Genomic DNA, 16,651 nt, shown 5'->3' with positions numbered 1-16,651 from the left:
GCAGCTAAGGTAGAATTTCATACCTGTTTATATTTAGTTTTGGAGTTATCCCTTAATATTTCAGTTATACTGCATAGTTCACCACCACTGTTTTCTAATCTAGAACTAGACTCATTATAAACTGATATGGCGTTCATGTAAGACTGTAGCTGGGCTGAACCTTTGAGCTCAAGTAATGCCAATTCCTCTTTGTGTAATCTTCAGTTACCTAAAATACGCTATTAAAAGGATTTTTGTCTTTCCATATATAATTTTAACAACTCTTTGTTGGATTGGGTGTAATTTTTTAAGTGTAATCATTAAGCTGATCAAAGTATTTAATAAATTTATTTTTAATAAATTCACTAAAATTACTGCACCTGTACTGCAGGCTTATGTTGCTTTTATTACACCAAATTATTTCTTTCAAATAGCTAACAGTACACAAAAACTAGTGTGTTAAACTAATGCAAAACCCTACACAGTCTTATAGAGACTTAGTTTACGTCAAAAAATTAGACAATTAATCAGCGTAAGTTCTGAATGTGACCAAAACCTAATGATACACGTATTTCACCATAAAGCACTCACAGCAATTATCAACCAACTTCCCTTCTCAATGCTTCTTGGACTGCACACACTCCATCTTTTTTCCATCAGAAAATATAGATCTTCAAATACAAGCATAAATAATGAGAATATAACAACAAAACAAGAAAAAGGCCTCTGAACTCAGCTGGAGAATGAGGCTGTTGCCTCCCCAGCAACAAGATGGTGTTGATCAGCTTGCCTTTCTGTGAGGCAGCTGTTCACAGCTTCTGCTAAGCTTTGCACTCAGTATGGGACATGGAAGAGAGGAGATAGCAGTGCTGGGATAGGAGTCTGGAAACAGGAATATTGTAGCTCGTATTATGGTGCGGAAGGAGCTGAGGAAGGAAAATGCAACCAAGCCAATTGATTTGTGACTCACTGACACTGTGTATTTTATTTGCCTTGTTATTGGCCTGTGCACATTTGATGATCTCTGTCTTTCTGTCTTCTTCCACGTACTCCCACTGCTATGTAAGATTTCCCATGCATTCAACGACCCAGATGTTTCTCCTCCACCGACTGTCTTCCAATTTGACTGAGCAACTCCTGTGATTAACAGGCAAGAGATACACAAACAGTGTGCATTTTCAGTAACAAATTCTGCACCTCACTGAAAACTAAATTTTCATTAAAATATTTTTAAACATTTAGTTAGTAGATGACTGATTTGGTGTCTACTATTTTTTAAAATTTTTGTATGTAATCATATTCAGAGAAATTGAAATTCTATGATGAATTATCAAAGTCCATTACAGAATCTCTGCCTTTTAATACTAAGTAACAGAAAGATTGCTCATGTGTATCACTGCCTGGGGAGATACAGGAACAGGCAAAGAAAGCAAGTGGAATATAGCTGTAGCTGGCTGTGCTCATGTAATTCAAATATTTAATAGCCAAATGTTACTAACAATAAAAAAGCAATAGCAATCTAGTCTGTATCAAAGGATATATTTGAACTCCCTGGGAAAGTTTTGGCTTAAGCTTATGAGGTATGTGTTAGTCGAAAAGAAATACACAAAAAAAGGTAAATATGTTCTGAACTATTTTACCAACAAAGAGGAGGGAAGGGTGCAGGAATGACCTACACAGTTCTGTACTTTGTTCTTGAAACAAGCAGAGTAACTTCCTTCAAAGCACATGCTGTGAACTGCACAGTCTGTGAGAAGAGCCCAGGCCTGCCCAGATACTCAGATCAGTTCATCCTGCCCAACTGGAGTCACATCATGTCAGTGGACACATCAGCTTAACGCACAAAGCAGTGATAAGAATGTATTCATCCAGCTGAGAGAAAAGTGCAGTATATCTCTCTGTGTCATTTTCTTCCATGTTCTTCAAACACAGTTACATAAACCCAAGCCACATTTCCCTCTTACTGTGTGGCAAATATAATCCTCTCTCTAATAAAATAATAATAAAAAAAATCTACATCTGAAAAAACATGTTAAATAATTTGCAGGCATGATTAATAGTTCTGCTGACGAGTAAAAATCTGGTTAGAGCAGCTAGAGTATGATGGATTTTTAGGAGCAGGGTAAAGTTTGTTTGATTCTCTGTAACTGAGTGTCCTCAGCTGAACCTACCAGTCCTTTGCTGTGTGAGGATTATAACTCACGCTGCAGTTGGATCAGCCTCCGTTTCTATTTTTAGTGCAGATCTTGCTCCTTATTTAGTCCTGATTGCATAGCCAGAACTGCATTCTCAGCAGCTCAGTGAAAAGCCTGCCTGTTCCATTTTATAACTTTTCCAGACAAAGAGATGGGATGCCGGTAGCTTTCCAAACAGTCTTATTTTAGGAGCTTGCAACATGATACAGTCCAAAAACCCAAGGGCCGCATGAATCCCTGCTGAAACACTATAGACTTTCCTGTAGTTTTACACAGTAAGAATTTGGCTGCTTCTAAGTTAACTGAGATATTAAAAAAAAAAAAAACCAAACCAAAACAAAACACACCAAAAAAAAAAAAAAAAGAAAACCCATCAAACAACCAAAACCAAACGCCCAAATCCCCAAAAAACCTTCTTCACCCTAAATGCTAAAAAGATTTTTATTGAAACAGTAATATACATCTGGATCAAATTCTCCAGAAAACATTTTATCCTCCTCAGATTCATAATTTATAAATCCAATTCATGGAGGCAACTACTAGCCAAAAAAGAATTAAACAAGCAAAAATGGAAAATGTTGGTTTAAAAGAATCTCTTAGCAGGGATGACCACACAGAAGTAATTTTCTGCCACTCAATTAAAACCATAAGAACATTCTTGGTTTTGAACGAAGTTTTCCCAGTACAGCAAGGAGTTTCTGTAATTCTGTTGCAATCAGCTACAATGCTTCACCTTCACTTCTAGGATTTGTTTCTGGAATATCTCTTCAATCAAAGATACTTAGTAAGTTATATTTCCATGTTTTGCAAGTAAGCGCATGACTAAAACCCAAGATTAAGATGATCAAGGCCATTGTGAGGCTCTAACCATACAAAATATAAAAAATCTACACTGATAATACATGTAAAATACATTTTTATCTACATGTACTGAAACACAATGTCAGTAATGGATCTTGTTTCCACGTGTGAGGATACTTTGCATCTTACCATACAGTGAAATTACACATATGTACAAACAGGTCTTTTGTTCCAAACTCAAGATAGTTATATCCTTGCATGCACAGACCTCTTCTTAGATGTAATCCTAAACCCTTGCTGTCCCAACCTGCCACAAATCCCTAAGGAATTGTTATGCTGGTCAGGCAGTGGTCACTGAATTCTCCCGTCTTTATTGTACATGTAAGGATATCCGGCACTCCTCCTGTACTGGGGAGATTGATTGCAGATGGAAATTACCCTCAACTGCCCCTGTACTCAGGCTGTTGACTAGTCCTTTCTTGCCACACTGGGAACACAAAGGCAGATTTAAAGAAAATTAACTGGGGGGTAAAGAATGAAAATCGGTGAAGAGAAGCATGGACTAATATATTCTCATTGTAAATTCAGTAATTTAATTAGCCCCCAGTAAAACACTGGACAAATAACAAAGCCAATACAAAACAGAAGGGCCATAAAAATTATGTATTCAGCAGGCCTGCATTTGCATACTCTGTGTTCCCCAAATATCCTACTGATTCTGTGAAAATGGAGAATATTTCAAATATATGAAGTCAAGTTCTGTATCTTGATTTAAATTACAGGCTTGAGAGAGAGAAGTTGAATGCCACGAGAAGTGCTAAAGATCACTATCTGGAAGGCAGGAGGTTAGAAACTGAAAGAACTGGAAGTCATTAACTGAAAACAAAAGACCCAAGTATTTGAAAGCCTGTTCATCCTAGCAGTTCTCAGAAACATTGCACTCTTGTGCCCGAAGGGGAGACTACTGAAATTTGGGTATTTGAAATATGGACTGTATTGGCTGTGTTTCTCAGTGTGACACATAAAATTGAAACACATAAAGAAAAATATAATACAAAAATACTGGCACCTAGGTGTCAATGTGTAAATCGAGGCAACGAAATTGTGACGTGTGTGTCTACAAATTAGGAACAAAAATTTACACATGACCATTGTGACAGAAAGGTATTTAAGAACAGAGCTTTATTCTCAAAAAGTCACTCGGATCTTTTTTTTTTTTTTTTGGATTACACTGAAAGAGACTGAACTGCACATGAAATCATTCAGAAAATGCCTAAAAATGTAACAAAGCCAGAGACTAAGATAACTTCCTTTGAGCCCTTTTCAAGAAAGAGTTTTTGAGCTGGCACATGAAAGAGGAGCCCAAGAAGCTGATACTGAACTGCAAGGGTCCAAGACATAGTGTGGAAGTCTGTATACCTTTATGAGCATATACCATATTCCAGGAGACTTGGAAAAGTCTTCCACAGGGAGATTCTAGTATGGAATCACGACAAGATTTTCTCTAGCAAGCCTCTGGCATGAATTTTCTTATGAAACACCATAGCATAGTGCAAAAAGTATCGAATTACCCACAACAATTCTGGACATAATTTTTAATAAAAAAAGTGACTGCTGAATCCATTTGGAAGAAAAGCTGTTCTAAGTGTATATAGCTTTGTTTGTAATTCAACACTATAAAGAGTATCCGAACAAATTATTAGTATTTCATGTCTGATGTAATAAGTGTTTCTGTATTTTCAGTTAAGAGTGACCAATTCTGTGTTTTGAATTAGGAAATCTGCATAACATTAAAATAAATTACTCAAGTGCCATTTGAAATCAAAATGAAGTAGGTCACTTTGAAGTCAGCTTTGATGGGCAGTTTTGTTGTTGGTGTTGGGTTTTTTTTCAAATGAGAGCATGAGTCTGTTCCCTCAGCACCACTTAATCACTGGTAACTTTCATGAAGAGCAAACAAAAGGCCTCTTTTATTTATCCATTATGTTCCTAAGAGGTGAGAACAGCTTGATGCAAATGAAAATCATTAAAGCATTCTGCACTACCATTAACTGTCTGAATATCTGTCTATGCAAATGCAGCACATTACCCAGTGAAACTGCAGCCTCATGACCTTCCGCATTGAAAATCTATGCCTTATGACTCTCTTAAAAGTTAAAATGCTCTCTCTGACGTGCCTTTCTATAAGTGCCAGGTTTGGACAGGCATGATAATGGAGTGCAAGCCATTACACAGAAACATATTCAGTTTCAGATACCCCTTCACCTCCTCACCCTGACTGGGCAAGGGGTAACATCAGATATATCTGATTTGCAACAATGCTACAGGACGAATAATAAGCTAAAATGTGATTGCTCAGATATAATCCTGCAAGCAATTACACCCATAACTTCACTCAAATGAGTAGTTCCATTTAAGACACAATGAACATATAATAATGCAAAACTGTAAGTGGTTTGTAGGATTAGAGGCCTAATTAGATATAAAACCTACTGACCTAGTTCTTTAGAACTTTGTCCTTCATGTAGCCATTTATGCCCCATATGAACAGTGCACAGAACACAGCTATTCTCTCTACGTATCATGCCACCTGATTGAAAAAGATGGGTGAATGTATGAACTAGAGAGTTTACTCCCTCAACAGCAGTATCTAGCAACAGAAATGTACCACAACTCCTGCCTTCTTAAGAGCTTGAACCAGAGACATATTTATGACAGCCCAGACAGCAGGTTATGGAAGGACATTTACTGCTGTTCAGTCTGTCTCTCTCCTTGGCAAAATTTAGGTCAGGCACAATTTTGCACCTGCTGCCTAAGAGCTTTTCTAGAACTAAGTCTTGGCTGGGGTTAAGGACATCTCCCCCTCCTTTGGGACACATACTTTTGTTGCATACTTTCATGCAGCTGCAGAGTAGTTAGGAGACTGCATTATTAAACAGTAGCCGGATTCAGTAAATCGGATTCTAGGTTTTCCTTCGCTTGAAGGACACCAAACCAGCCTCTCCTGTCTTACAGACCTGGCACATTCCTAGGAGAGTGCCCCCATCAGCAGGTGGTTGCATGTAAAGCATCTCTTACCTTCAGTTCAGAATTCTGCCAAGCAGTGCTGAGGATTGGAAAACTTAGAGGCCAAAAAGAGTAAGGAACCTTTAACTTCCTAGGCCTTATACAGCTTGCATACATGGTACAGAGTGTAGGACTAAAGACTCTTAAGCAGGGGCCCTTACTACTCATTTATTTGAAAGTTATGAAAAGTAAGTAATGTGTTTCAAGGCCAGGTTGGACGTGGCTGTGAGTAAGTTGATCTAGAGGAAGGTGTCCCTGTCCATGGCAGGGGGTTTCAAACTAGATGATGTTATTGGTCCCTTCCAAACCATTCTGCGGTTCTCTTTGAAGCACTGAGAAATGAAAGAAATCAGTGGAATTGAATACCCCTAAAGTCTTATTCTGAATTTGGCAAACTGGTACATTTTAAAAACCTCATCTGAGACACCGCTGCTCTGCCTATACCATTTAGTAAAATGGTATCAAGGAACAAACCTGAACACCAGGCTGCTCATCACCCTGGCCATTAAGCTGCCAGTGTGTTGTGGGGCAGCTTAGGACCAAAACAACAACTGCCACCTGAAGCAGCACTCCCATGCTGCTCAGGGACAGCATCTGGAAGCAGGGGGACACACTGTGCTCTCTATAGCCCTTTTTTATTTCTCATTAGAAATGCACTATATGGTAGGGAAGATTACAAAGGAACCAAGGAGGAAATTACGAATTCTACCGTCGCTCATACCAAGTAACTTGGAATTTTTAAACCTTTGAAGTAGCAGTGTTATCATTTTATAAATTATTAAATTAAAATAAGCTTTAAAAGTTTTGGGTTTCTTAGGGACAGAGAAATAAATTATGCTAACAGCAATACAATATTTACTGAAAAGTTGTGTCTCTAACATGCTCATTCATCTCCTTTTCTGTCAGAACATGAGAAATAAAATACATGTTTCCAGGTAATGCACTTCATTCCTTTGGCAACTACTTCTGTATTTTCTCTTTATCTGAGTGAAATTTACTTCTAAACAGAACTATTTAATTTAAAAAATGCTAATACTTTCAAAGTGTGATAAAAGGTAAGAGCTACTCAGAATAAGCTTGAATAACATGGATGCTGTTGATTTCCTTTGTTTTAAAAAAGTAATTTCTGAACTACTCCAGGCAAAAAGCAATTCTGTGCCAGTCAGAAAAAGAAGAAATTAGGGAACTGACTAGTAATCTTGTGCTGGAACAAGAGAGAGAAACTCAGATTACTGGTACTGAAAGCTTGATTACAAAACAGGTTGCAGCTAAAACATGGTCTTAAAACATATATTTTTTTTCTCTAGTAGCAACTAAGAAAAGGGGGAGATTCTTCATAAGAAATCCAATTTCCTCTTCAAACGAATATATATCAGAAAACCTTGCAATGCTTTTAAAAGCTTATTCATTACAGCACAAAAATGCAGTCTCATTTTTAATGTGTACCTAAAGATTTACCCAGAATAGCCACCATAACTGCTATCTTTAGACAGTGATCAAGGAAAAAATCAGGGGGTGCAGAAAAGGTATTTAATGAAAGACACACCCACTTTTCTCAAAGCACAAGAGACTGTTGCACTGACAATTCTTGTTTCAAATGCCCAGTCCTAACACTTCATTTCAGAATGCTACAGTATTGCAGACAAAGCCACAACTACATTTGATTTACTGACTATCTTCTGTTTCCTTTTAAAGATAAAGAATGTGTTTAAAGCTGACTGTGAGAATGTGATCCCTTCTTGGAAGGTTCTCTTCCTTCTCTGAACAATGTGAGACTCTTTCGAAGTTATTTTTAGAGCATAATCATTTCTTATTTTTCCCTTTGCATTAGCACTTTCACATGACAATTACTTTTTTTAAAAAAGCATCATCCTAATGCGAACACACCACTTAATTGTTACAGTTTAAAAATTAAATAGGTCAAAAGCCTCAGTCTTGTCCTCAGAAAACAGCACAAAATACTGTCTCCACAAAATAGCTTAAAGAGTAGCACAGGAAAACAAAGGTGGAGGTGCCATGGGTGAGGAGGCTGGAATATGGCATAGCACTTAATCGCAGATTTTGGGGACAGTGTTGTTTCATTTCACTAGCCAAGTCACCAAGTTTCTGCTTTTGAATGAAAACAAGCATCACTGATTTTCTAAGTAAAGCAGATGCAAGATTACTGAAGACACAGGAGGAAACATACACCATATTATAACAGAATCCAGTCTCAGTTGCTCAACTGCACAGCTTCCAGAGAGAACAAATCCAATTTCTGTACTTGACCAGGTGTCCATAAGCAGCACAGAGGATTTTCCTCCCAAAGATCTGGAAACAGAATCACGGTACCTTACCTTTCAATCTTCCCTAACTTCAGTTAACACATCACATTAGATTAGCAGATCTACTCTATGAATTTGTTTTCTTCCCAAGTTTGCATCTCCAGCTATCTCATGTTTTGAGACATAAAATGATCAATATATTGGTATGAAAATTAATTTTGTTTGCAAGACTCCAAAATTGTTGAGGTAGATCTGTGTGCTGATGGGGTCCACATTTTCAGTGTCATATTTTAGCAGATACTACAAGAATTGGTAGATTATAATAGTAATAGCATAGTCTCAAAATAATAATAATAATAATAACAACAACAACATAATAACATCATCCCTTCAAGGTGAGCACTGGGAAAAAAAGAACATTATCAGAAAGTGCTCAATAAGTGAACATTTTTGAAACCAGGTTTCAGTAGCCATAAAATTAGTTGTTTAAACATCTAGATAAGAGCACTACCCTTGAAATTACATTGAACTTAATTTCAGTCCAAGCAAGCATGAAAATGTGAGCCTTAACGGACAACAAAATACTAGACAATACTTAGCTTACAATAAAACGAACACCACCACTTTCCCCAAAAGTCAAAACAAAATACACAGTCCAAAGGAAACTTTTAGATATTACATAACTCAATTTTTAGAAAGCATATGGTTCTCTCACGAAACCTCAAAAATCACTCCAAATGTACAGGATAGATTACAATGCAGAACAGGAGGTCCAACAACACAAGGACTGGGTAAAAATTCTGAAGCTTAAGAAAAACAGTGAATAATGCAGGGCTCAGGATGAAACTGTGAAAACTGACAGAAAATAAAAGAATCCCAGGATAGAGGACAAGTAGCAATCTATCTATTCATGTGGTGCCACAGGAACTGTTGTGAGGCCTTGTTTTATTTGACAGCTTCATTAATTCCCGAGAGGCTTCAATGTGGACATCTTTGAGAGCACTGAGATACCTCAAAGTAAATTAGTGAGGCTAAAATGCAGTCAGAAAACAGTAAAATCAAACTGACTACAAGAGAAAGCAAGCTACTGCAATAGAAAAGTCTGAGAAATATTCTGGAACAGATTCTGGAATATATTCAGTAGGACGGAAATACCCCCAAGGCATCATATTTGTAAAGGATCTAAGGATAACAAGCAAGCAGAAACTACAAATAGATTTGTAACAGAGTACCAACAAAGAGACTAATTTAGATTCCACTTGCATACCTAAGCACTGTATCCTGGAGCAGGAAGGTAACAGTTTCTCTTCCTTCAAGCTTCTTGGTGGACCAAACATTAATACTCCCAAGTAATTAATTCTGTCCTACGAATGGAGGTAATATGGATGCCTTGACATAAAACATAAATTCTTCATACACACTCCTTACAACCATGTCTGGAATTCACCAATGAGTTGTAGGCATGTCACAAGAAATATCTATGCAAATTGGATGGAATTCAAATAAAAATAACAGAAATTCTTTAGGAGCTGGAAAGAATAAAAAGGAAATGCTACAAACCTAAACAAGTGTTAACTTACTTGCTTAAGTTAAGCAAATAAGAAGTTCAAAATTTTTTTTTTAAGTCAGGTTGATTGGGAAAATTATTTCAAAGGAACAAACATCAAGAAGGAAAAATAATTATCTGAGGTGATAAAAGGTTTTATATATATATATATATATATATACATATATATATACACAGACATAACTAGGAACCTAATTTAGACAATAGAGAAAGCCTATAGTGAGTTCTAAACTAGAGGTAATTGTCCTAATAGAAAAAAAAATAGAGCAGGTATCTGAAACTGCAGTATAATGTATACATTCGTATATGACAGGGACCAGTACCAACAGAGACGGACAAAATATTTAATGGAGCTCTGCCATCTCTAAGTTAATCTTAAAACATTTTAAGTTTACTCTTATAGCAACACTCCTCTTTCCTTTTGGATAACAGATGGCTGTTTGTGATCTACATATTGCACTGAGGCTTCTCTCACTTTGTCTGATGCATGAATGAGGAATGCCTCCCATAAGTTGGACTACATGGCAGAAAAAAATATAGCATCTAAAATTAAATGGCTTTCACTACTTACCATCCAGCCCCATTTCTATGATTCATTCACAGAAACACATTTCCCTTTTTAAAACAACAAAAATTCAAATAGTAACCACATACTCATGTATATTTTGCTACACAAGTTATAGAAGACTGATAGGGCTTTTGGCAGTTATAGTACTTGAAAATTTTCCATTATGACATCTTTCTAATTACTTATTATTTGAACCATTCAGACTAACTCTCTTCACACCAGACATATTTCCCATTGGAGAGTTTCAACTAAATGCTTTGGCTGTTTATCAGAACTAGAATATGAAAAATTATGTTTTACTTGCCTGTTGAAAAACAATTCTTTAAACCATGTACCTGAGTTGCACTGTATGGAGTAGACATTTCAGAGTTTGGTAGGGACTGGTAGCTTTCTTGTTAAAATAAACCAATTACTTTAACCTTTTTAAAAAAAGCTATTCAAATGCTCAGTCTCTTTTCCTCGTATATTCCACTACTTGCCAGTAACACTGTTGAACATACCAATCCCACAAACAGTATTAATGTTGAAATGTTATGTGTCATTACACACTGTTTCTTCTGTTAAGTCCATACCCAACTTCTATAGTCATTAGTCTGAAGCACCAGACAGCAGGTTTTTAAATTATGCTGATTCAGCAATGGCACTCAAAAAAACTACTTTAGCACTACTCAATTATCTAAGACTTAATTCATCCTCATCAAATTTCATCTACGGAATTCTCACTGTCATACATACAATCCCTAAACATCACTCATTATTATACTGTTAACTGTTCCCTAACAATGTGTGTGTTCTTACACTAAACCGAATTCCTTATATAAATATTTTACTCTTGATAGTAGGTCATTTTCCAAGCATGGAAGGGAACCTCAATCCCTTCTTGACATGTAGAATTCTGTCAGCAAAGAGCAGATCTGGAATTTCATCTTTACAATTAAGTGCTTACTGTCCATTTTCTTACATGTTACAAATGTCGCTTCTCAATTAAATACACTTTCTCAATTTTTTTAAAAAATGGCATAGTTCTACAATGTTATACATTTAATTATTTATTAATTTTTACATTTCAATTTATACAATTTTCATGAATACTTATGCATTTTCCTGTATATACATTCAGTGACAAGTTTTTCCGATACAAGGCAACAGCAAGACCTGAAAATGTTGGGGAAAAAAAATCATTATTTAAAAAAAAAACAAACAACAAAAAAACACCAAAAATTGAGTAACTTTCAATCAAAGCTTCTGTTTGAAATATAAGTTGCTAAATGCACATACGACCCAGGAAACAAAAATGTTCAAAGGTGATTTGCATTTTCATATAAACATTATGTATGTGAATTTGTATACATAACTCATTTACAGATATGAACATACATGAGGTCACAATGCATGTTGTAAAAGGGCTGCATTTTGCATACAGTCGAGATTTTCTGATACCGAAACCCGTGCAATATCTATGGTATACAATGTGGTTTGTACCATGACGATGAAAACTCATTTATCCTAATGGCTAAATTGTCTGCATCGATTAGAGGAACCCACTATTGAAATGTTCAGGGATCTACATGCAATCCCGCTAGAAGATTTGATAATCAGGTGCAGTCAGATGCGATTACCAGCAAACATCACAAAATCCTTTTCATAATCTCATCAATCTCCATATTAAAACTTGCTGAATGCTCTGCCCTGCTATTTTCACTGAGAGAATAAATTCATTCCTCTGTTGGCTAGAAACCTTTCATGGCAAGTTAATGTCCACTTTATATCTCATCATTCTACATCGACACTGTTCTTAGGCTTACATATTCTTTATTCTTCCTTAACTCCAAAGTTATGGATCTTGTATAAAATGCTGTTCTCCTTCAAGCTTAAGGTTACTAGCAACTTTTATTTATATGCTAACTAGCATTGTACTAAGGACATTAAACGAGCAGACTCCACCTGTAGCCAACTTCCAGTTTTATAGTCCTTTTTTCAACACAATCCACCATAATTTCCCATCAGCGATTTTCTTATGTTATGCATCCTCCTTCATTTCTCATAGGCTACTATACTGAATCATTTTATGAAGTAAAGATTAAATTTGATTGTGGTGGTGCTAGGATGATGGTTGGACTAGCCGATCTTGAAGGTCTCTTCCAATCTTGATGATTCAGTGATTCTGTGAAATTGACTTAATTTCCTTTGTCAATAAATTATTTTATTAAAAAAATTACACAGTTATCCGAACAAATCTAATGTTACTACACCAAAGACATATATCTTTTTTTGCTTCTATGCCTTTGCACACCCTATGTTACAATTTGTTTCATATGTCCCACACAATGCACATAACACTTCCATGGGCTCTCCTTCAAAGACATTTGTTTCCTTCCAATCACATGACACCATTCTTGCCCTGATAGGTTTATTAAGTCTCAGTCAAAAGACTGCTTTGATACTTCTTACATTTTCATAATTGAGAACTAGGTTAGTTTTGCCATCAAGTTTCTAGTGACAAGACACTGTTGCTGTAATGCTGTTGATTAAATGTGTGACTGCCCTGGTGCTGACAGAACCTGAATGCACTTCACTTCAGAGCCTATTGCCTAGCCTATATCTATTAATTGAGAATGAAAATAAATAAATAAACCTCATTAATTAGGACCTGAAGCACTTTTGCGGACTAAGAGGATGACTTCTTGCACTGAGTCACATCTGAGGAACATCTAACATGAGACTATGGATTGTCATACGTGGCAAAGTACATACAGGTTTGGCAGTCCAAAACTACACGGCATAGTACCAAATATTTCAGTCTGAAGATTTAGACTTTTTTCATTCACTTAGTCTGTGGGCAAATTGGGAAATAAACTTCCTGTGTAATGAAGACAATCTGACTGTTTAGGTTAGGACACCAACTGGATGGCTCATATATTACTCCTGGTCTGTGTGCCCAGGTTTTCTCCCTGGGCACAGAAAAGCATTGTGTTTCTGTCATCTGAAAAATCAACACCTGAAAATATGTGTCACCCTCAGCCCTTATTCTGAAATATAGTTTGGATAAATCCAGGGCACCCTCATACTGAGAGAGCACTCCAAGATTTCAGATCATAGACTTCAGAAATACCGAACACCCTTGAAATCAATAAGAACTGAAACACAGATTCTTTAGCTGGTTTTGAAAGTAAGATGTACTTTTAGAAATTTTACCTTTGTCTCATAGTCTAAACATTTATCACCAAATTCTGTTGCACTCTGCTACTATAATTAGATATTTGAAAAATGTGGCTCTTCCCTTGGCCCCCATCATCTTTAGTCACTAGATCATTCTGTGTCTGCTCATATTTGCATTTATAATTTTTCTGTGAACTGCGATACCATTTTGTGACCAATTTTTTTTAAGTAGCTACACAGTAAGCATTAAGGAAAAACAGAAATGGTTGTGCCTTTTGTTAAAAAAAAAAAAGGCAAACCTATATTGATTTTACTCTATAGAGAAATTCTAACTTAAAAGACAGTCATCAGTTATGGTTATAACTAAACTATTAATACGCAAATTTTGATTGTACAGCTGTTTAGCTGTGCATGATTAAAACCAGTTATATATTCAAGCTTGATTATTTTCATGCAAATACATGGCTGGCTAATGGGGAGAAAAGCTGCTGCTTAGCAACTGGATGAACAGAGAAAGGGGGTGACTTGCTTTATAACAGAAAACTGGATGAAACCTCAGAGAGAGAACATACAGTGTTTGGAGGTACCAGGGAAAATGGGTGATAGTGCTCTCTAACCAGGATGTTTCCTTTTGCAATTATTGATATTGTAGAATGGCAGTATTTTCAGGTAATAAGAGCGTAAACTATAAGAAAATTTATATATCATACATGTATATGCATATGTGCATGAACAACACATAAAATAACTGCTAAAGACAAACACTGACACACAAGTTGGTATGCAGGAAATACAGAAACAGGCTTTGTGTGTCTCATCTACTGTAAGGGTTAAACTGATTTGCAGACTTCAGCAAATTCAGCTACCACAAGCCAAGACTTCTGGAAGAAGTGTTCTCTTTTTATTCCTGCTGATCCAACTCAGCCCCTGCACTGCCTCCTTCTCTGTGCAAGCACAGGCTTCCACACCCAAACATAATGAGGTAGACTGAGGAGGACCTGATCTAAGCTAAAATTAACCCACAGTTTTTAGTGGGATCACTTTTACCTGGCTCAGTTTCCAAATCAAGTCTCTTGTGCAGCTATTCAAATGCTTGCATTGACATGAGGAGGAAGGCAGGGGACCTCCTATGACAGTGCTGACTCAAACCTTCTCTGAAAATACAGTCTTACCATGGTGAGACCCTGCAGACGAATTTATTGACTTGACTGCAAGATGACTATGAAAGCAGAAGTGAGCTGTAAGAAATGAAGGGAAACTGAAAAGGCACAGCTCAGAAAGCATGTGAGTTCCACAAAAATGTCTGCATGGCTATAAAACTACCACTTGGATTAAGCTATTTACATCAAAAAGGAAAGTCACACCATTTTTTTCCTGAGAGTAACACTCAATACTTTCAGAAATCAATTCATACCTCATATGAACAAGAAACTGGCTCTAAGTTAGGTAGTGACTGTTCTCATCTCAGTTCTGCTGCCTTCTGTTTGCACAAGCTCTTCCTAATTCAAAGTATGGTTCTCCCTGATTTAATAAATAACATAAAAATTTTTGCAATTAAATAGAAGACTATGAATTACCCGCTTTAGTGAATCCTGCTTTATGCTCCTAAAAAATTAGTTAATCTTTCTATGTTATTCTATTGTGGGCAATTGCTTTCTCTTCAGCAGGACTACCAGGTATGAACTTGTGCCTACACCTCACACACCACAGTCATTTAGGAGAAGCCAGAATCCACCAGTAGCTTAAATGTCTTTGTTTATACATCAACCCAGCTGAGGGGCTGATACACATCATATTCTGCTGCCTATGTGTATGACAACAGACAGTAGTGTATTGGTATCCCCTAGCACATAAGTGGACAGCTGATGTATCTTCAGCTCATGCAGGAAGAGGCACCAGAGCACAAGTGCCACTGTTCAAAGGCATTAAGGCGTCAGTGAAATACACAGTGGTGGGAAGACACAATGCTCAGGAAGTCAAGATGATCACATGAACAGAAAAAAAAACAGAGCACAGAATGGAGTAACACAAGAACTGTTACTGTCCCTACCGAGTCCTATGGAAAATTACGGAAATGTATTAGTGAAGCAGCAGTACAAAATGTATTCAAATAACAATAGTTGGAGATGGTGTTTGTTAACAAGCTTCGCCAGTAAGCTTCTAGTGATTTATTAGCTTTTGTGAAATCTAAGTATTCATAAGAGTATTCTTGCAGTTCCAAAGGTTCTCTAAATATTAGCTTTGCAAATGCAAACAACTGTCAAAAATTAAAGTTGTAACTCAGCTATTCTTTAGATACAATGAAAATACTTTGTATTTCAGCCCTATTTCAACCAATGACTTCTGTGACTCAAGATTTCTTGATGACTAGGTAGTTGGATTTTTCTTCTGTTAGCATAAAATGAGTTTAAGGATGAAAACAGATGTGAGCTAGAGAAAATAAACAGCTTACAAAGAAAGAGTAGGAAACCAGTTACTCTTGAGTAGACAGGCAAGCTTCCTGTTCATTACAATGAAAAAATGAAGGGTAGCAACTGGCTGACCTGTCTTTTGTTCAAATCTAAACCCAAAACATATGTAACCAAAATGTGAAACATGTGTTCTACATATTGGACTTGTGTCAGGTTTTATAGATCTGTACATTTGCCTCGTATTATCCACTCCTGCACGCACATGTAACAGCACCATTCTGAGGGAGCGTGAGAGTATTTGGCCTTTTAGCAGGCTCATCTTCCACCCTGCCAACTCTTTGGATATTTGCTGTGGATTGATTTTTTTTTTTTTTTCCCCCGAATCCTCGGCCCTGAAACAAAGAGACTGCAACAGGAATCTTAAACCTAAACTCAAGGGTCTTGCTATCACTCTAAATAAAAACATGCACGAGAGCGCAGCAAAACGCAAAACAAGCCCTAGTAAAGCCTACGGAGCACTCCGAGAGGGCTGCGGCTGCCGCGGGGCCGAGCCGCCCGCAGGAGCAGGGGGGCCGCGGCCCCGCCCCCCCCCCGCTCCGCCGCAGCGCGCCCGGCCCGGCCCCGCCCCCTCCCGCGCGCTC

General features: G+C 37.1%; 1 long non-coding RNA gene across 1 annotated transcript; it reads right to left on the bottom strand.

The window, feature by feature from the left end:
* Nucleotides 1–937: 937 nt before the first annotated feature.
* Nucleotides 938–16,455, bottom strand: LOC113941910. The gene is made up of 2 exons (XR_003525797.1): nucleotides 15,014–16,455; nucleotides 938–1,116 (listed from the first exon to the last, which is right to left on the bottom strand). It is a non-coding gene; the product is annotated as an uncharacterized LOC113941910 (long non-coding RNA).
* Between the last annotated feature and the right edge of the window lie 196 nt (nucleotides 16,456–16,651).

Source organism: Corapipo altera, unplaced genomic scaffold (genome assembly GCF_003945725.1).
Source record: "Corapipo altera isolate COAL_440 unplaced genomic scaffold, ASM394572v1 2b, whole genome shotgun sequence".
Taxonomy (NCBI): Eukaryota; Metazoa; Chordata; class Aves; order Passeriformes; family Pipridae; genus Corapipo; species Corapipo altera.
This window is presented reverse-complemented; position numbering and strand designations above follow the sequence as displayed.